The following is a 22,335-nucleotide window of genomic DNA, read 5'->3' as shown; positions in this document are numbered from 1 at the left end:
CAGAAGACAAGCAGAAAAAGGAATGGTGGTGTGGTAGACCTGAATGATTTTCAGAAAACTGTGCTCATGAGGAGCTAGCTAATGTCAGGTTCTCAGGTTCAGAGCCCGCGGGGCCGGGCTCTGGAGCAAACGTGAGCCCTTGGGCTGCTGACGAGGAGCGACAGCAGCAGGCAAAACCCACCAACCAACACTGGGTAAGCACACCGGCAGGGACTGCAGGCACTGCCCAGCGAACCGGAACACATGGACTGGAATCCCCCGGACTGGAGGACACAGAACTGGAACACTGGACTGCAATCCCCCGGACTGGAACACTCGATTGGAATCCCCCGGACTGGAGGACCCAGGACTGGAACACCGGACTGGAGCACACCGGACTGGTCCACACAGCTTCACCTGCACTTAGCTACTAAGCCCCCCAGGAGTTGAGCTCCTAGGTTCGAGTAGCCGACAGGACTTACTGGATACCGGATGACATAGGGACCAGGAATGGAAACAGAAGTGCTCCTAAACCTAAACTGATCTACGTGCTCCCAATCCCTAAACCAGCAGGAGTGTTCCTAACAGTAAACTTACAAAAGGACTTCCTAAGCCCTATACTAAACAGGAGCTCCTAATCCCTGCTCAAGAAAGGGACTTCCTCAGCCCTAGACTAACAGAGCAGGGAACTAAACACAAAGCTAACACAGGTGCTACTAAGCACCAAGCTACAAGCAGAGCTTTACACTAATAAGCTAAACACAGAACTAACCAGCTACCTAAGCACTGCTCTAGCAAGCTAGATACAACTAACAAGGTGCTTCCTAAGCACTACTCTGGCAAGCAACCAGAAGAGCTCCTAGCACTAAAAGGGAAGACAGGGGAGCCACAAGGAAAAAGCAGTGAAGCTAACACATAAGCCAAAAGTGATTCTAAATCACCAAACACCAACAGCAAAGACTGCAATGCTCCCAATAGCACAAACACCAGAAGTACTTCTAACAGCAAACTCTGCAGTGTTCCTAACAACACCAAACCCAGGAGTACTTCTAATAGCAACAGAGCTTCCAAAGCCCTACACATAGCAATGCTTCCAAAACCAAGAGGGAAAAGCAGGGGAACCAAAGGGAAAAGCAGGAAAGCTAAACACATAGACACCAGTGCACACTGCACTAGGGTTACCATTTTGTGTCCTCTGAAAAAGAGGACACATGTCACGCCCCCTACCCCGCCCCCGCCACGCCTCATACCCCGCCCCCGCCACGCCCCCTTCGGGTCCTCGTTCCGCCCCTCTATTCCCCGCCCCCCGTCACATGGTTCCCCCCCCCCCTCACATATTCCCCCCCTCACTTACTATCTAGCCCTGGTGGTCTAGTAGGGTCTTCTCTTCGGGGCAGGAAAGAGCCCCCTCTTTCCTGCCCGGAGCGCTGCCTGTCCTTGCCTGCTGCATCCTCCTCGGTCTGGCTGGAGATTCAAAATGGCCACCGAGAGTTGAAGTGGCCTCGCGAGAGTTCAACTCTCGGCGGCCATTTTGAATCCCCAGCCAGACCAAGGAGGATGATAGACAGGGGAGGCAGCGCTCCAGGCAGGAAAGAGGGGGCTCTTTCCTGCCTCGAAGACGTCACTATACCACCAGGGAACATGGTAAGGAAGGGGAGGGGACGGGAGTAGGGTTACCACGGCGCTGATCGCCCGCCCACACGCACGCGCCTGCCCGCACCCGCGCCCACGTTTGTCCAGAAATCCGGACAAACGTGGGTGCAGGCAAAATCCGCCGGACGCCCCGGACATGCCCTCAAAAAGAGGACATGTCCGGGGAAATCCGGACGAATGGTAACCCTACACTGCACTAACACTAACCTGGACCTTAGCAAAAGCAAGCAGGGACCCTAGACACAATGTCAGAAGTGCACACTGCACCACCCTACCTAAAGCAAACACAACTGTTGCAAAGGCCCTGAAGGAAACAACACCACTTCCTTATCAAGGCCCTCCCTGATGATGTCACACTCCCTAGACCTAGGCAAAAGCACACTGACCCAGAGAGGCCCAACCCACACTAATGCAAAACTGTGAAACACTTGAAGCCAGTACACCCAAAGAGAGTTAGAGCAACTCAGGCAACACACACACAGGTGCAGTAGTAAAGTAAAACAATTAACCCCATGCTGCTGGAAGCTGCCAGCACAGAGAGACAGAGCCAGCTCAGAAAGGACAGAGAAAAGAAACAGAAGCCAGCTAAGAAGCTGACCCCCAGGAAAGAGGTAAGTTTGAGAGGGGTTCAGACCCCAATCATAACAGCTAAACTAAAGGTGGGCGAAGCAATGGGGCCAGAAGGCATACATTCGAGGATACTGAAGGAATTTAGGGAAGCTCTTGTGGCTCCGCTGACCTTTTCAAAGCTTCTCTAGAGCTGGGAGTGGTCCTGGAGGACTGGAGAACAGCAGAAGAGGTCCCTCTCGATAAAGGCAAAGAAAGGAAGAGGTTGGGAACTACAGGCCAGCAAGTCTGCCTTCTGTGGTACGTAGGGTTACCATATGGCTCCAGAAAAAGGAGGACGGATTGAGCCTGCCGGGTTTTACTTCCATTGCTTTCAATGGAAAGCAATTGCTTTCAATGGAAGTAATTGAGCCAGCTGGGTTTTACTTCCATTGCTTTCAATGGAAAGCAATGGAAGTAAAACCCGGCTGGCTCAATCCGTCCTCCTTTTTCTGGAGCCATATGGTAACCCTAGTGGTACGTAAATAAATGGAAACACTTTTAAAAAGAGAATAGTGACGTTTCTGGAACATATGGATTACAAGACCCGAGGCAACATGGCTTCATAAGAGGCAGGTCTTGTCATAGGGAGAGGAATGGCCAGTAGGAAAAAGGAGGGGATGACCCTATATAAGACTCTGGTGAGACCTCACTTAGGGTCCTTTTTACTAAACCACACTGTAGGCACGCTAACATTTTAGCACACGCTAAAACTTAGTGCATGCTAATGATAGAGACATCCATTATATTCCTATGGGTGTCTCTAGCATTAGTATGCACTAATGTTTAGCGTGCACTGAAAAGTTTGCACGTTTGTAATGCAGCTTAGTAAACAGGGCCCTTAGAATATTGTGTACAATTCAGGAGACTGCACCTTCAGAAAGATATAAACAGGATAGAGGCGGTTGAAGGGCAGCTATTAAAATGGTCAGTGGTCTTCATTATAAAGCGTATGGGGACAGACTTTAAGATTTCAATATGCATACTCTGGAAGAAAGGTGGGAGAGGGGAGATATGATAGAGATGTTTAAATATCCATGTGGGATAAAGCAGTGAAGCAAGTCAATCAATAAAGACAAACCAATTGTCAAACCAAGAAAGCTTTAATCCTTATCTATCAGTGTCTGTGGCACAGAAAACAGACTTGACATGGCCATGTTTTGGCAAACAATGCCTGCGTCAGGACTTATGCAATTCTATGATCAAACATTTTTTATATAAATAAACTAATAAAAACACATGTAAAAAAAACTTTCCCAAATCAATAAATAACTAAACTCTAAAAACAAATAATAAACAATGACATTTTGTTCAAAATAGAGCAATAACATTCTATCAGAATAAAAAGAAAAATCACAAGGATATAGGATTATGAAAATTCAATAGACAAGTAAACAAATGACATTCAATTTGAATGACAAGGTAACATTCCATTTTCATGCAAAGTCTTGTGTGCATATTTAAAAGCAAAAATGAAAACTCACACAGTTACAAACATCACTTTTGAAACAGAAAACGTAAAAATGGCATGTCAAGCAGATGCTGGCAGATGTGGAAATATTTCTAAAGTATTACATCAACAGGAGCAGCGATGAATTTTTAGACTTCAGACTAACTCCCAGAGGCCTGAACGGACCAATAGAATGCAAGGATTTTTTCTAAAAGTATTAGGCTTTCTGTCTTTGTATTTCTTTAAACATATTGGTGTCAGTTTAAAGTACTTCAAAGTTTTTGAATTCTGGAAACCAACTGGTCTCCTACAGACCTGTGATAGAAGCCCTTTGGGGATTAATGGCTGAATGTTAAGCCTCCTCCGGGCGGTTGAGGTTTCTTATTGTTCAAATACTATTATACGGGCTGACTAGATCACTTCCTATTGACTGTTTTTTTTGTGGCAAAATTTGATAGAGATTTTACATTTTGCTGTCCTTTCTAAGAATAATTCACATGACAAGCACACATACATTGCTCTTCCAGAAAAACTTCTAAAGCATATAATCAAACAAAAGGACCCCCCCCCCCACCCAAGGTCACTAGTCATAAGTACATAAGTATGACCATACTGGGACAGACCAAAGGTCCATCAAGCCCAGCATCCTGTTTCCAACAGTGGCCAATCCAGGTCACAAATACCTGGCAAGATCCCCAAAAAGTACAAAACATTTTATACTGCTTATCCCAGAAATAGTGGATTTTCCCCGTGTCCATTTAATAATGGTCTATAGACTTTTCCTTTAGGAAGCCATCCAACCCTTTTTAAAACCCTGCTAAGCTAACCGCTTTTACCACATTCTCTGGCAACAAATTCCAGAGTTTAATTACATGTTGAGTGAAGAAAAAATTTCTCTGATTCGTTTTAAATTTACTACTTTGTAGCTTCATTGCACGCCCCCTATTCCTAGTATTTTTGGAAAGCGTAAACAGATGCTTCACTTCTACCCATTCAATTCCACTCATTATTTTATAGACCTCTATCATATCTCCCATCAGCCACCTTTTCTCCAAGCTGAAGAGCCCTAGCCGCTTTAGCCTTTCCTCATAGGGAAGTCGTCCCATCCCCTTTATCATTTTCGTCGCCCTTCTCTGCACCTTTTCTAATTCCACTATATCTTTTTGAGATGCGGCGACCATTAACAAGAAAATATCCCCACTACTTTATCCTGCTGTTCTCCATGTGAGGACTTTATCCTTCCCTTATTAGATCATAAGTATCCACATGGCATAAATACACAGGAGGCAAGTCTCTTTCAATTGAAAGAAAGCTCTGGAATAAGAGGGGCACAGGATGAAGGGGAAAATGGGAAAGACTCAGAAATAACCTGAGGAAATATTTCTTCACGGAAAAGGTGGTGAATTTGTAGAACATCCTCCTGATGGAGGTGGTGGAGATGAAAACTGTATGAATTCAAGAAAGCTTGGGACAAGTACATAAGATCTCTAAGGGAAAGAAAGGGATAGTAGATGGCATAGGTGGGCAAACGGATAGGCCATATAGTCCTTCATTTTTTCTCTGTTTCTATGATTGAAGGGAGTTAAAGAAATCAGTTCATGTCTTCCCTGTGTTGCACTTACATTGGTTGCCACTACATGATAGTTTTATTGAGGATACAAGAAATGAAGAGTGAGATTTCCTTTAGGATAGGTCATAAGAAAAAAATCTTTTACAGACCAAGGTGTGTAATGTTGCCTCACCACAATGGAAAATAGATATAGGAAAAGGACAGGTATAAACAATAGATTAAATTAATTGAAATGTTTGGTAGAAATTTCAGAGGAATATACAAAACTAACCTATTGTGTATGGTGGGGTAAGTCACTAATCTCTGGAGTTCACCAACCCTTCTGGCAAAGGTGATTACTACACGCAAGCTTGCCTTCAAGAATAGATATTTCATGTGGCAGGTATGAATAGGCTCAAAGGGATGTTTCAGCACTTGTGCGAGGACCATACTTAAAACCCAAGATACTAATAGGTGGTTTTTTAGGAAGCTTAAAAAAAAGTAGGCATTATACAAAGCATGACACCAAAGGAAGGGAAGTTATAATTTTTTCTGCTCTAGTTTGCCTTTTGGGTTCATTTTCGAAAGAGAAGGACGTCCATCTTTCGACATACATCGGAAGATGGATGTCCTTCTCCCAGGGACGTCCAAATCAGTATAATCAAAACCCGATTTAGGACGCCTCCACTGCACTCCGTCGCAAGGATGGCCAAAGATCAAGGGGGCGTATCTAACACTTGGACATCCTTGACCCATAATCAAAAAAAGCAAGGACATCCCTGACGAACACTTGGATGTTTTCACCCGGACCTGTTTTTCTTACGACTAAGGCACAAAAAGGTACCCGAAATGACCAGATGACCACTGGAGGGAATCAGGGATGACCTTCCCTAACTCCCCCCCAGTGGTCACTAACCCCCTCTCACCCTCAAAAAACATCTTTAAAAATATGTCGTGTCAGCCTCAGATGTCATACTCAGGTCCATGACAGCGCATGCATGTCCCTGGAGCCGTTTTAGTGGGTGCAGTGCACTTCAGACAGGCGGACCCAGCCCCATTCCCCCTCTACCTGTTACATTTGTGGAGGAAACAGCGAGTCCTCCAAAACCCACCAGAAACCCACTGTACCCACATCTAGGTGCCCCCTTCACCTGTAAGGGCTATGGTAGCGGTGTACAGTTGTGGGTAGTGGGTTTTAGTGGGTTTTGGGGGGCTCAGCACACAAGGTAGGGGAGCTATGTACCTGGAAGCAATTTATGAAGTCCACTGCAGTGTCCCCTAGGGTGCCCGGTTGTTGTCCTGGCATGTCAGTGCACTACAAATGCTGGCTCCTCCCATGACCAAACGGCTTGCATTTGGTCGTTTTTGACATGGACATCTTTGGTTTCGAAAATTGCCGAAAGTCAGAAATGTCCAAATCTAGGGACTGCAAAATTTAAGGATTTGGTCGTCCCTGATCGTATTTTCTAAACAAAAGAGACATCCATCTTGTTTCCACGCCCCTGGATTTTGCTGTTTTGCAAGGATGTCCAAATCGCAACTTAGACGTCCCTTTCGAAAATGCCCCTCCACATCTCCTTTATCTTTCCAGTTCAGAGCTAATCTAATAATTTTGGTACTGAACAAGGGATATAGAAACATGAATCAGACTAAAGTCCATTGAGCCCAGCATCCTGTCTCCAACACTAGCCAGTCTGGATTGCAAGTACCTTTCAAATCCCAGTCTATTACCTATAGTTCATTTCCACGGATGTGCGGTTGCTCTCACAAGTCTACCTGGCAAAAACTTGTTATGGACTTTTCCCCCAGCAACTTGTCCTCTTCTCATTTTAATTCCACAATATTGGTCACTTTGACCTTGACTTCTTTAATGGCTACAGTATGACTAACCTTTTTGTGGGTCTATGATGTCAGAACCAAACTAACATGTTTACTGTAAAACACTTAGACCTCTGACACTGTAATTTTGCCATTCTGCTTGTGTGTAAAGAATCAAGGGCAGTATGTTTATTCCTGCTGTGTACTTGCTGAAACTGATGCCTGAGGCTTACAGCTTGGATTTATGCAAGAAAACCTTAAAGAGCCGATAATGTGGTTGTCATTTTTGGCCAGCTATAGGATTTCTGCATTTCATCTCTCCACACTGAAGATGTTGTACATCTGATTTCCATATGGTTAGATTGGTATGCTCTGATCTAACCAATCACAGAGACTTCTTCCAGACTCCAGGCACAATCTGCACAAAGAGGAAGGGTGATGATGCGAAGGAAGAGGATAAAAAGAAAAAAAGGGCGGGTATCAAGAACAATTTTTAATTGGATATTAGCATTTAATATTTATTCTAGTGTGCTTGAGGAGGCAAAGACAAGCTTATATCCTGGTTTATTGCGTTATGTGGATTCAATATTAAGAGTTTATAGGGCCAATGATGGGTGGGCGTGGATAAACTACGATGAGCATTTTTGTCGTACTTTAGCTGTGACTAAGTCAGATTGTTGGGGGTGGCAGGAAGTTGACTTGTGGCTTGCAGAAATGATGGGGTCTAGATTATCGTTTTTTTGAGTTGGCACCTCCTCAGGGGTCAATCTATCTTTTGGGAGGGGGGCGGGGGTCCAGCTGTGGTCAAGGAACAGGGAGAATTGGACAAACTTGTCATAATGAGGGAGGGCTCTTTGAACAGCTGTGGGATGGTAGGGTGCACTGTCAAGTAGTGCCTGCTTCCAATTTAATTTTGGACGCTGTGAACGATTGGGATGCAAATTCTGTCATAAATGTAGTCAATGTAATGGGGATCACCCAGCAATCCATTGTAGTGTTTCTTGGGCAAAGGGTTTGAACATCAGAACCAATTGCCCCAGGTATGCAAGGTCAAGGCTCCCTCTTCCATTAATGTTGAAAGTATGCACCTTGGTTGTTAATGTATTTATAAACAGGATGATGCACAAGTATTATTGACAGGGTTTTTTTTTTTTTTTTGGGGGGGGGGGGGGGGGTTCTATGGTATATTCTAGCCCAGAGCTTAGGCACTGTTGCAAGAACACTTATTCAACAGTAACCCATACAGGGATTGTTCGTGAGAAACTGCAGAAAGAATAGCAGAATAGCAGGCACATTTTCAATGCCTCCATAATTTAGTGGTATCTCCGTTCGGAGTGATTCAGAAGAAGGAACCTGGCAAGTGCAGATTAATTCATAATCTGTCATATCTGAAAGGAGCTAGTGTTTATTCCCTCATAGATCCTCGATTATATTTGGTGCAATATTCATCTTTTGATTGAGCAATCGAGATGCAACAGATTGGTCAAGGTGGTACAGTTAATTCTGATGAATGTTTAAGAACAATGCACGTGTTCCATAGTGTTGCTGCTGATTTTGGAATTCTGTTGGCTAAGGAGAAGTCTGAAGGTCCTTCTTTGGTATTAGTTTTCTTGGGAATAGAATTGGATTCAATCTGTATGAAGTATCAATTGTCAGAAGAAAAGGTTTGGGCCATTCAGGATGCTATTACTGTAGCTTTGAGTAAAAAGAAATTACCTTTGATTGAGATTCAGTCTTTAGTTGGACAATTTAATTTTGCATCCATGGTGATACTAATCGGTCGTGTTTTTGCAAGTCATTTGGCAATGTTAACCAGAAGTTTGAAAAAGAAGCACCATAAAGTGAGAATACACCTAAAGGAGTGAAAGAAGACTTGAAATTGCAGAGGACATTTCAAGCACAGTTTAATGGTGTACGGGTTTGGCCTCAAGTGGAGGTATCTAATTTGGATTTGGAATTATTTACTGATGAGCAGGAAGTCATGGATTTGGAATTTATTTTCATGGTGCATGGTGTGCTCAGGAGTGGCAGTGGTGGAAAGAATCTGGTTTGTACTCAAATATAGCATTTCTTGAACATTTCCCCTATTTGAGTAGCTTAATGCTGGGGGCTGATTCTATATGTAATTGTTGATTGATAAGATATTCCGACAACATAGCTGTGGTACAGTCATTGAACAATCTGCTAATTGTTTATTTCTAGTGGCATTGTTGCGTTTAGTATGTTTAGAGCTTAATCTGACTTTAAAAGCTAAACATGTACCAGGGGTGTATAATGGAGTGGCCGATGCTCTCTCTCAATTCCAGTGGGCTCGTTTTCAGGCTTTGGCCCCTGGAGAAGACAGAGTGCCTACAGAGATGCCAGTGGAAATACGGTGGAGAGTTCAAGCATTTTTGATCAACTGCTGAAGAAAGCTTTACCACCCAATACTTGGAAAGCCTATTCAGTTGGTTGGAGTCATTTTCAGAATTTTTAAAAAGAATTTTAATAAGAAATGTTCTTTTCCTATTAAGACTGGGTGACTGAATTTATTATTTTTGCAAAAAAGCAAAGAATGTTCTGCTGGTATGCTAACCCATTCTTTAGAAGGGCTTGTATTCTTCTCTAAGTTACATGGTTTTAGTGATCGTACTAGTTCATTTATGATGCATAAGTTAATGGTAGGATAGAGTAGTGCAGCTGTTTCAGAAGTTAAAAAAAGCTTGTCTTCCAATTTTGCATGAAAATCTGATGGACCTGTTGGAGCATTAGATTCTATTTGTGCTTCTCCTTTTGAAATAAAGCTCTTTCATTTGACTTTTTCTGTGGCATCTTTTGGAGCTATGAGGGTCAGTGAGTTAATGCTCCATAAAAAACTGCACAAGGAGAAGTTGGTTTATTAATAAAAGATGTTGTTATAATGAATAAAAGGTTATGTTTGTGCATCAGACACTCCAAAACAGATCAAATGGGGCAAGGATCTTGACTATATTTCCATAAGTCTCATCAGTTGGTTTCTTGACCAGTTCAGTTGGCAGAGGAGTACATTTATTTTGGTTAATTCATTATGATAGTAGTCCTTTAGTGGTGATGAAATCTGCTTTAGCTTTTATTGGTTTAGATCCCTCATTATTTGAGACTCATTCTTTTAAAATTGGAGCTGCCTCTTATGTAGCTTTAATTTAATTTTTGATGTTGGATGTTGGGCTTCAAAGAGATACTTGCGATATGTCAGAAATGTGTTTGTTAAGTAACAGTAATTTGTTTTATTTTGTTAGTTTGTGCTAGGATCATCAAGCCAATAGAGGTCTACATTTTGTTATGTGGCCATTCTTATATATTTTAGGCTGCAAAGCATGCTGCAGAAATTTGTTGGGGAAGACATCATGGTCTGGCAAATTATGGAGTTAACATCCACTGGTTGGGACAGGATGGCATGCATTGGGACCAGTTATTACCCACATTATTTGAAGGTCAATGTTATTCCTATCCTGATTTATTAAGGGAATGATTTGTGTTATATTAGAAATGTAGATTTAGGGGGGTCACGTGATGGCAGCGCTGTGATCGGACACCTGAAAGCTCGGCTCGGCTCCGCTCCCCCTAGCAGAAAACCTCCAAATATTAAGGCTCATCGGGGTGCGAACATATGGGTAATTGGATTTACTTGTGATATAACTGATGGAGATTTTGTTGGTGAACAGAGCGCACGCGGGGAGAATTGGGCATGTCAATTTAGTTGGTGCATCTGGGCAGAGCAGGCGGCAGGTAGTACGCACAAGATGGTGGCCTCACACTGAGACTCTCCGGTGGCACATATGGTGGTGGAGGACACTATTCACATATTAATGAGGCATATGTCTAACCTGTTGGATGAGAAACTTCCTAAGCTCCATGCCGCATTAGACGAATTAAAGGATTCAGTAGCGGGCCATGCGGTTCGCATGCAGCAGGTGGAAGAGCGTATATCCGCGCAAGAGGATCGGGTCCAATCAATGGAGAACAGCTTGGGAGCACTTGAAACGCAGTGTCGGCAAATGGCAGAGAGAGTCGAAGACCATGAAAATAGGGGGTGAAGAAATAACATTCGTATGATAGGCCTACAGAATTTATTAAACATATAGATCTACTGGAAATAGTAGAGCGATGGCTGCCAGAAGCAGTTGGCCTATCTAAGGACGCAGGCCTGGTGCACGTGGAACGAGCGCACAGTGTGGGGAGCAGGAGAAAAGATGGTGCTAGACCGCGTCCTGTTATTGCTCGTTTTCTCAACTATGCCATCAAAGCTAAGATTATGGAGCTATACAAAAAGAAACATGCTCTGGATTACAAGGGCTGCAAGCTATTATTGTTCCAGGATTACTCCCTTAAAGTTTCTGAGCAACGGAGGCAGTGGCATAGCCAGAAGTCAATTTTTGGGTGGGCCAACAGGTTGGATGGGTGGGCACTAGACAGTGGTGTGCTGGTAAATGTTTAACAAGAGGCTCTCTCCCCGGTCCACCTCTGCACCCCCCCCCCCCCGTCCACCTGTGACCTGTGCACCTCCCCTCAAAATTGCAGAGCTGGCTATAGCCGGGGAGAAAGCCTGGGGGGGGGGGGGGCAATGCATTACTCTCTCCAGGAAAAAAAATTAAATGATCCCAGGTTCCAATTTAATTCATGTTTAATGTGGGATAAAATGCCATAAATGAGTAAATAAATATAAACTTTTAATGTTGAGCACCTGATTCTCAAAGTGGACATATTCCAAACACTATAATGAAAATAAAATGATTTTTTTTGGCCTTTGTTGTCTGGTGACTGTTTTTCTGATCATGCTGGCCCAGTATCCAATTCTGCTGCTACCTGTCCTCTTAACTCCGTTTCCAGGGCTTCCTTTCCATTTATTTCTTTACTTTCCTCCTTTCTTCTTCATTTCTTGCTCTATATCCATAAGTAAAAGCTGGGTCCTCCGCAGACTTGACTGTCCAGTGGATCCAGCTTCTGCCTATTTTCTTCATCCATGTGCAGTTTTTCTCCTCTCTTCCTTTTCCCTCATCTCATCTCCTTCCTCACTCTTCCATCCCCTCCATCCATGTCCAGCATTTCTTCTCTCTCCCTTCCCTCTCTTCCATCTATGTCCAGCAACCCTCCTCTCCCCTGTCCTTCCCTCTATCCATGTCCAGCAACCCTCCTCTCCCCTGCCCTCCCCTTCATACACCCATGTCCAGCAACCTTCCTATCTCCTCTTTCCTCCCCTCCATCCACGCGTCCAGCAACTCTCCTCTCCCCTCCAGCCATCCATACCTAGCAATTCTTTTCTCTCCCCTGCCCCCCTCTATCCATCCATTCCCAGCAATTCTCTTCTCTCTCCCCTTGTGCCCTCCATCCATCCATCCCCAGCAATTCTCTTCCCTCCCCTGCCCCCCTCCATTCATCCATACCCAGCAATTCTCCTCTCTGCCCTGCCCCTATCCAGCCATACCCAGCAATTCTGTTCTTGCCCCTGCCCCCTCTATCCATCTATACCATACCCAGCAATTCTCCTCTCTGCCCTGCCCCTATCCAGCCATACCCAGCAATTCTGTTCTTGCCCCGCCCCCCTCTATCCATCTATACAATACCCAGCAATTCTCTTTTCTCCCCTGTCCCCTCCCTCCAGCCATCAGCGATTCTCCTCTCGCCCCTCCCGCTCCCATCCATGTCCTGCGATTCCACCTGCCCGCCCGGAGCCCTCTTCTCCCCCCAAAAAAATTTACAGTGCAGGCTGAGCTCCGTTCCTGCATCTGCCTCCCTCACTCTCACGGCAGCGCTTCCCAAACGCTGCCCACCGCTGCCACGATCACAGGATCTACCTCCCTCCGTCTCAGCACTCAGCAGAAGCGGTAGTGAATCATACATGCTGCCTCCTTCTAACCCGGAAGCGTCTCCTCTGCCGCTTCCGGGTTAGAAGGAGGCAGCGTGTATGATTCGCTACCACTGCTGCTGAGTGCTGAGATGGAGGGAGGTAGATCCTGCGATCGTGGCGGCAGTGGGCAGCGTTTGGGAAGCGCTGCCGTGAGAGTGAGGGAGGCAGATGCGGGAACGGAGCTCAGCCTGCTCCCTCCACTCCACTGCCTCCACTGCTGGGTGGGCCTGAACCAAAACTGGGTGGGCCTGGGCCCACCCATGGCTACGCCCCTGAACGGAGGGTTTTGGCACCTTTCTGTTCCCAGCTCTTTGATAAAGGAATAAAATTTGCTTTTCAGTACCCAGCGAAAGTGCGGGTAGTTCATAATAACCGTACCTTGGTCTTAACGTCTGCTGAGGAACTGCAAGCTTTCATGAAACAGCTACTGTCAACATGAACTATGCGGATATGTTAGTGATATTTGTATACTAGTGTAACCTATGGATTAAATTTTAAAAGATTACCTGGCTCCTTCTAGATCTGGTGTAGAGATAGTGAGCAGTGCAGTGAAACTGAGTAGTCTGTGTGCATGCGCTGAGTGTTCCGCATGCTGATGGAACTCTCAGGAGAGTGACAAACAGCTCAGGCTGGCAGTTGGGAAGGAGTTGTATTGGTGAGAACAAGACTGGAAGAAAGTTGATGCTGGAGATCATCACCTGAAAGAAAAGGCGCCCACCGTTCAAGAGAGCCAGAGAGAGAAAACAAAGAGAGCAGCTAAGTGACTGAAACTATTTTAAAAAGTGCACATAAGAGAAAATAGTAAAGGAAACCTGAACAATAAGTGAGAGATAACTAAAAGAAGAAAAAAAGAGTAGAGGAAAACTTACATGTTGGGATCCTTGGGGGTCTCCTGGGGTCTGAGGGACAGGAGAGGGAAGACTTTGAAGAGTCTGGTGTTTTGTGGAATTGAATGTACTCTAATGATTTATGTAACTAATATTTATACTTATCTGAGGATGCTCTCAATGTTTCTAGAGACTAAACTGATTTGTGTTGCTAACCTGTAATTGGAATACATATGTTAAATTTGGAAGTTGATAAAATTTCATTAGCATTTAAATATAATTCACTAATAAAAAATATTTTCTTTTTATTGTTAAACTCTCTGGTTGGTGTTGAGTCATTTCGGGGAAACACTGTGACATATTTGGTACCATCATTGTAATACCTTGCTCTGCCACCAGGGGGTTTACACTAGACGCAATGATGAAAGTTATCTGCCATGCGCCTGTTTGTGCATTATAGCTATTATCTACACGGAGAGTCAGACATGGTTTTCATTCAAGTTTTAAGACTCAAGTGTTGGTGTTCGCGTTGAAACTCCTCATTGCGAATGCTAAGGTTTCATGTGCCTGACTCTCCTGGTTGGCATGCCGTTGTGTGTTGAATAATAATTCCATAATTCTTTTAGATATGCAGGTGTTCATAGGTTGATTGCTATTTGGTTACTTGTCAATTAGGGGTAGGGGGGAGTGGGAGAGAGCTAGAGAGGGATATTGGATGAACGGGGTTAGCATACAAGGTGACAAGAAGAGGGGGGTAGCAGAGGGGGGGGGGTGTGGGTTGTGTGTGTGGGTGTGCTTGATGTGGGGATGTGGATGCTCTATAGTCATATGGGAAGAACTTAAGGGGGGAAAGGAGTGTGAGATGTGCGCATGGGGGTTGTATGGATGGGAGACTGCGTGGTTACTAAGCCAGGTAAGATTTGGGGTAGGGGGAAAGCTGTCCATGCTCTTGGGGAATCAAGTACATAGTGTCTGCAGGATGGGATGGTCAATTAGTATCAGCCGAGTCGGTCTGGTTGGGATGCCGACTTCGGCTGAAAAATGTTTAGAACTTTTAAGTGCTATACATGCCTTGGCTGAATGGGATAATGGGTGACTTGCATAATCCACCTTGAATGTGGATGGGATTAACTCTCCGGTGAAGCGCACAAAGATATTAAACTATACTAAACGTCATAGAGCAGATATTCTACTCCTGCAGGAGACTTATTTAACTAATGCTGAGCATAGTAAATTGAAGAGGGATTGGGTTGGGGAATTGGTGTTTGCATCTTATAATGGAAGACAAAGGGGAGTGGCGATTCTCCTTCATAAAAAACTAGATTGTACTTGTCATAAGACCATTGCTGACCCGGAGGGAAGATATGTGGTTTAGATGGGGAAAATTCAAGGGAAAAAATGGCCATATGGTCAGTATAAACCCCGAATGTTTACTCCCATACATTTTTTTCTAACCTTTTTGCGATCCTGGCGACATTAGCCTGTTATCCTCTGGTGGTAGGGGGGATTTCAATATCACAGCAGATCCCCTTATAGAATGTAATTCCTCAAAACCCAGGTCCAAGAACTTTGAGGCAAGAGGAGTTAATTTCCTACAGCGAGAGCTGAACCTCCTCAATTTATGGAGAGTTCTACATCCAGACAAGAGGGACTTCACTTTTTTTCTCTCAGGTTCATAAGGTGCATGCCCGTTTAGATTATATCCTCCTGTCCTCTTCGCTTTTATCAGCAGCCAGGAGGGCAGATTTGGAGGATGGGGTCATGTCTGACCACGGCATGGTCTGGGTGGAGATGGGCCTAGCTTGTCAGAATAGATGGGGAGGTTGGCGAATGAACCCTTCCCTCTATTTGGACATGGAATTTAAGCAGTTCATGGTAAGGGAATGGAACTTTTTATCTTGGGGACAACGATCCTTTGGAGATGGACCCGGTAACATACTGGGAGGCAGGGAAAGCAGTGATATGGGAAAGGGAAATGGGACTTGATATACCGCCTTTCTGAGGTTTTTGCAACTACATTCAAAGCGGTTTACATATATTTAGGTACTTATTTTGTACCGGTGCAATGGAGGGTTAAGTGACTTGCCCAGAGTTACAAGGAGCTGCAGTGGGAATTGAACTCAGTTTCCCAGGATCAAAGTCCACTGCACTAACCACTAGGCTACTCCTTCATTGAATATAGTGCCAGAGTTCGGAAAAGGCAAGACCAGGAGTTGGTTGGCTTGGCCCGCCAGCTTCATTCTATAAGAGCACTGTTGGTGAGGGGAGGATCAGAGAAAGGCAGGAACACTCAGACATTAAACAAAAGATCAACTCTATCTTAAACCAAAGAGCCTTGAGAGACATTCAGATGTATAAATATCAGCTACACAAGTGGGGAAATAAGGCGGGAAAACTTTTAGCCAATTTGATCTGCAACAGATCCCCAAAACAAGTGATCACTAGGATACAGGATAAATTGGGAGGTTTAACTTCTAAGGAAGAGGCTATCCAGAGTGCCTTTGTTGATTTCTATAAAGCCCTATATGACAAAGGACACTGTGATGTGGAGATGACAGTTTTTTTAGGGGGTTGAATCTCCTGACTGTGACCCAAGACCAATTAGACAGTCTCAATGCCCCGTTCACTGGTCCAGAGATTCAGATGGCACTGAAGCGTCTTACGTTAGCAAAAGCTCCAGGACCAGATGGTCTGGGTCCGGAATTTTATAAGATCTTGGGTCTCCATGGGGTGGGCCCTTTTCAAGCACTATGCCAAGCCCTATTTGTACAAGGGCAGGGAGTTGGAAGACTCGCTCATGTCAATATTGTAGTGCTACCCAAACTGGGGAGAGATTGGGAGCTTTTGGGTTCGTATAGGCCAATTTCCCTGCTGACTCAAGACTGGAAGCTTTTTGTGGGCATTCTGGCGTCCAGGTTGGGGAAGTGCTCCCTGCATTAGTACAATCAGACCAAACAGGGTTTGTACCGGGAAGGTTTGCTTCTACCAACATTTTGAGGGCGATGAGTGCGATATTGGCTAGGAGGGGGAAGCCTGGGGATGCTATCATAACTAGCTTAGACACTGAAAAAGCATTTGATTAAATCTTGTGGGATTATTTGTTCTGAGTACTACCCTAATTTGGGATCTTGGGGGAATTCCTGATGGGGGTTCGGGCACTCTATTCTAACCCGACTGCGCAAATACTGATTAATGGCCAGTTTACTCCCTCCTTTTCCTTAGAAAGGGGGACGAGGTATGGTCCCAGAGTATGTGGAGGGATGCTAAGTGAGTGAAAGCCTTAGAAAAAGGGTGAATAGGGATATTTCCAAGTCTGTTATTTGTTTGGGTGGGATGGTACTCACACATGAATTATAAACAACTGATTGTCCAGGGCTTTAGAGTCCTGATGGTACATATTTATCTAATATTTGGATTAGATATATTCTTGAGTACTATACAGGATCTGTTGGAAGCTAATTATAAAGAGTATTTGGCTGCAGCTAACTTGGAGGGAGCAATGATAAGCTCTAGGCTATCACCACTTTGGTGGAAACTTTGATGTGAATTTCAAGCGGCCTTCATTTAAGGACAATTAATGGATTTGTGGTTTAGTTTGGTGTAATCTGCTTGTGTGCAAAACCGTCATAAGCGGGATCAAGGCCTTGACAGCACTGCAGGTCTCACTTTACAAGTGGAGTATGAATACATTTGATGGAATACGTATGTCTAGCTAGGTTGGTAGCAACAAGCTATTAAAGTGAATACAAGAGAACTGAAGGTCATATTGAAATATGAACAAGATATTTCTGATATGTTTTCATTATAAGTTTGTGATTCAATATAAAGCTGTGGCCAAATTAATTATTCAACAAAACAAGTGTTTATTAGATTATTTACCAATCTAAATAAATTGGTTGGTGCCCAAAAAATCCTTTCCTACATAGGAATCCAGTGGTGTACCAAGGGGGGGGGGGGGGCGGGGGGGGCAGTCCGCCCCGGGGGCACGCTGCTGGGCGGGGTGCTGTGCGCCTGTCGGCTCTTCGTTTTCATGCTCCCTCTGCCCCGGAACAGGTTACTTCCTGTTCTGGGGCAGAGGGAGCATGGAAACGAAGAGCCGATAGGCGCGCGGCACTCGCCCCACCAGCGGCGTGCACCCGGGGGGTTCTTCCGTGGGGGGGCGGGGCGCATCGGTGATCCGCCCCGGGTGTCAGCGCCCCTAGGAATGCCACTGTAGGAATCATAATACTTAGTTTTAGCTAGTCTAATTTTACATTTATAATCTCACACTGCTCTGCTCCAAGCCCCTTTATTGGCCTCTGAGTGGTCCATATTCCATTTTCTTTCTAATTTTTTACACAATCATTTGACATACAATAATTCTTGATTGAACCAAGGACACTTTTTGATAAGTGGATGCCGTTTTGTTATAACAGGAGTGATCTCATCTAAGGGAATTAATGGATTCCAAATGTTGCTGATACTCTTCTGAAAATACTTTTGACCAGAACTGTAGCCCATCCACTTTGCCTCTAGTTTCAAATTGTACTAGTGCAACTTGTTTCCTTTTAACTTTCTCCTTCCAATAAATAGTAAAGGTTAATTTACTATGGTCCGACCAGAGCACAGGGTCCCATGAATGATCCTTTACAAAAATTGAATGAGACATGGTAAATCTAGAGTTGTTAATAATAAATAAATCTTCTCCATCAATGAAGAATTAGGTCAATATTTTAGAGAGAAATGAGTTAATATTAGACATCCTTTGCCACAATCATGTTGTGATCCATTGGATTTTGTATTATAATCAGTTTTAACAGGATAAGGTAAACTACAGGACAGATCTTGGTCAACATTTTACACCTCCCCCCTCACTTTCTAGAGTAAAATCATTTTTATCAAGATATTCTTCAGCTTCTTCAAATGGACATTTGCCCCAGTAAGGCCCCTTTAGAATTTATAGAATACTAGTAAAAAAAGGCCCGTTTCTGACACAAATGAAACGGGCGCTAGCAAGGTTTTCCTCGGACTGTGTATGTTTGAGTGTGTGTGAGGGTGACTGTGTGAGAGAGAGTGAATGTGCGAGTGTGTATGTGTGACAGAGTGAGACTGCATGCGAGTGTGTCTATGAGTGTGTGTGTGAGCATGAGTGTGTGCACCAGGGCCCCCCTCCCTCCCGCCCTCCGAGTTCCAGGGTCGTCCCCTCCCTCCCTCCGAGTTCCAGGGTCGTCCCCTCCCTCCCCTGCATTCATCCATATGCAGGCAACGTCCTCTGTACCCTGCCCCCTCCATCCATCCATGTGCAGCATCTCTCCCCTGCCCCCTCAACCTCCCTCCGAGTTCCAGGCCCCCCTCCCTCCCTCCCATTTCCAGGGTCCCCCCTCCCTCTGTACCTCCATCCCTCCCTCCCAGTTCCAGGGTCCCATGGAATTTGGAGGGAGGGGGGATGGAGAACATTGGAGGAGTGACGTCAGCAGGTGGTTACAATCCCAGTGACACACATTGGAATGTTGGAGGAGAACGTTGGGAGGAGTGATGTCAGCAGGTGGTTATGATCCCAGTGAGACATATTGGAATGTTGGAGGAGCAAATTATTATATTAGATCTTATTCAGTATATGGTTAATATGCTATCCCAAGGACTCCTCCCATGTGAGAAAGGTGGCATTATGCTTATATCTATTCCTAAAAACCCAGCAGCTAAGAGGAGCAGGGTAGCTAATTATCAACCAGTTGCCTGCATTCCGCTCCTGGTCCAGGTGATGGAGGAAATAGTAATGCAGCAGTTAATGGAATTTCTTGATGAGCATGAAGTTATCCATGATTCTCCGAAATTCAGCATGGAAAGCGCGGTAGTAACACTTGTATCTGAATTAAGAAAATAAGGGCATCCTTTTACATAGTGGCAGTTAGCCCAATGCAGGCTTACCACTTGCTAAAAAGGAAGTAGCGCCAGCGTGTACCCTGCTGTAATTGGGCAGCACTATGCACTTCCCGGTTTTCTGCCGGGTTAGCACGGGAGCCCTTACCACCACCTCAATGGATGGCGGTAAGGGATCCCACAGATATGGCCATTGCCATGTGGCCATCTCTGTGGGAGCCCTTACCGCCATCCATTGAGGTGGTGGTAAGGGCTCCCGTGCTAACCCAGCAGAAGTACTTCACTTGCCGCATGGCCACTTGCTCAAAAAAAAAAAGAAAGACCTACTTTTTACCCGCTGCAGTAAAATGGGGCCTCAGCACACATTAAAAACAAGCACCGATACCAGCGCAGGCCCCCTTTTGCCACAGCTTGGTAAAAGGGGCTCTAAGTTAGTTATGGTAAAAAAAGTGATGATTTTACACTTCAACATGACTAGTGCTTTCAACATCGTAGACCATAATATATTGTTACATTTTCTTGACTTTATTAGTATTAGCGGTATGGTTTACAACTGGTTTAAAGGATTTTTGGAGAGCCTATCCTGGGCCTTTTTCATCAAAGTGGAGATGAGAATGTGGTGTACCACATGGCCTGCCAATTTCCCCAATTTTATTTAACATCCTATGGCTCCATTGGGGGGAAACTGGCTGCCTTGGGGTTCTGCCTACTCATCTATGCCAACAATATCACCATATGAATTCCTTTTGAAAATTACATTAGTAAAATATTGGCATTTATTAAACGGGGTCTAGATACATTGGAATTATGGGCTGCGGCATTCACATTTAAACTAAACAGGGATAAGACAAAATCTCCCATAGTAAGCAGCCATCATAAATCTATTAAGAAGGAGAGTTTTATGATTGATAATACTACCTATAAATTGGAGACCAGCCTGAAAGTTTGTGAAGTTATAATTGATAATCATTTTAACATTTGAACTTCAAGTAGCAGCCACGACAAACAAAATATTTAGAACATTATGGAAACTGGGGCATTCTAGGGCCTATTTTTCTACTGAAATGTTCTGTCTTTTAGTTCAGGAATTATTATTGTCTAATATCGATTACTTCAATATCACATATGTTGGCTATAAAGAGACAGTGTTACAGAAGTTCCAGGCAGCTCAAAACACTGTGTGCATTTAATCGAGAGTGTCTAGATATGAGAAAGCAACACCTTTGTTGATCAGATGGCATTGGCTGCCAGTTGAGGCATGGTCCATTTTTAAACTCTGTTCACTAGTCCATCAAATCATATTTGCAGTTGCTCCAAAGTACATGCAGGGACTAATACATTTATTGGATCGGAATGTTAAATAACAATCTAGGAAATGTTTGAGTCAGGTTTTTATAAGGTTATCCATTCATCCCAGTTTTCTGATCGGGCCACTAAATGATGGAATCAATTGCCTTTAAAAGCAGGCATCAGGAAAGTTATGTATGTACTGTTTCGCTAAGTGTTGAAAACTTTTCTGTTTTGTAAATTCCTGATGTCCTCCTAGTATGATGTTGCTCTGTGTTTCTTTTTCCTTTTAAGTTTTGGTTTCCTACACTAATTGATTAATTGAATTCTGCATATTATATTTTCATCTGACTGTAAACCACATTGAACTTCACAGCTAATGTGGAATAAATGTCGATTAATGTAATGTAGGAAGACAGAGCCTGCCTTTCAGTGAAATGAAGAGAGCTCCAACAAACTCCATTATTAAAAATGCAATTAGATTGGATTTTTAGTAGTTGATGATGAAAACAAGATGTTACAGAATTTGAGTCACTTCATTCGTAGTCTGTAATGGTAGAGATTGCTTTATCAAGAGCAGACTTCAGTCATCCAGATACTGGGTGCTCTGAGATATACTGTGACTACCTCTAGACACATGAATACTTATGGGGCTGATGCCAGACTGAAGGGTAACACTCTAGATTGTAGGTGTAAAGGCCTACTTACATATCTGAGGAATTTCCTCTTTGGGTTATCATTATGTGGGTTATGACACCTTTGATATCTAGATTTTAGAGATGAGATCCTGGGTAAGGTTACCAGTTTGAAATTTTCTTCAAAGTAATTTGAATGCTCTGACATCCAGTTGGGATAAAGTCTTCTATTTTCATTTGGAATTAGAAAGAATTGGAATATAATCTATATGCTCTTGCCTGAATTGGATATACTTGATAGCTCATGTTTAAAGGAGATTTTGGCCTCCAAAATAATTTGCCTTGGATTTGGATAGGAAATGATCTGGGGAGACAGTTTAGAGGAAGACTGATGATGCACAGGGCTGATTGATCTGTTATTTGCTTCCAGTGTAGAGACCTGCATGGGAACAGGGTTCCAGTGGGGATGGAAGCAGGTCCTACGGGGTTCCCTTGGAAGTGTATGCCGCACTTGCACCAGCCTCTCACCTACCGAGTACCAAGTTCTTTGAGTGCTGTCTCCTCCTCCTTGCTCTAACAGCACAGATGCGGAAAGTCTTCATTAAGGAAGTGGTAGAGACACAACTGGTGATGGAATTCAAAAAGGCATGGAATGAACACAGATGATCTCTAATTAGAAAATGGAAGTTATAAAAAACCTAAACTTAAATGGCTGCATGGGTGTGGATGTGTCAAGTGACTACAGCTGTGATGAACTAGGGTTACCACCAGGCAGATTTGTTCAGTCTGTGTCTCATATATGGCAT

This window comes from Microcaecilia unicolor, chromosome 2 (genome assembly GCF_901765095.1).
Source record: "Microcaecilia unicolor chromosome 2, aMicUni1.1, whole genome shotgun sequence".
NCBI lineage: Eukaryota > Metazoa > Chordata > Amphibia > Gymnophiona > Siphonopidae > Microcaecilia > Microcaecilia unicolor.
This window is presented reverse-complemented; position numbering follows the sequence as displayed.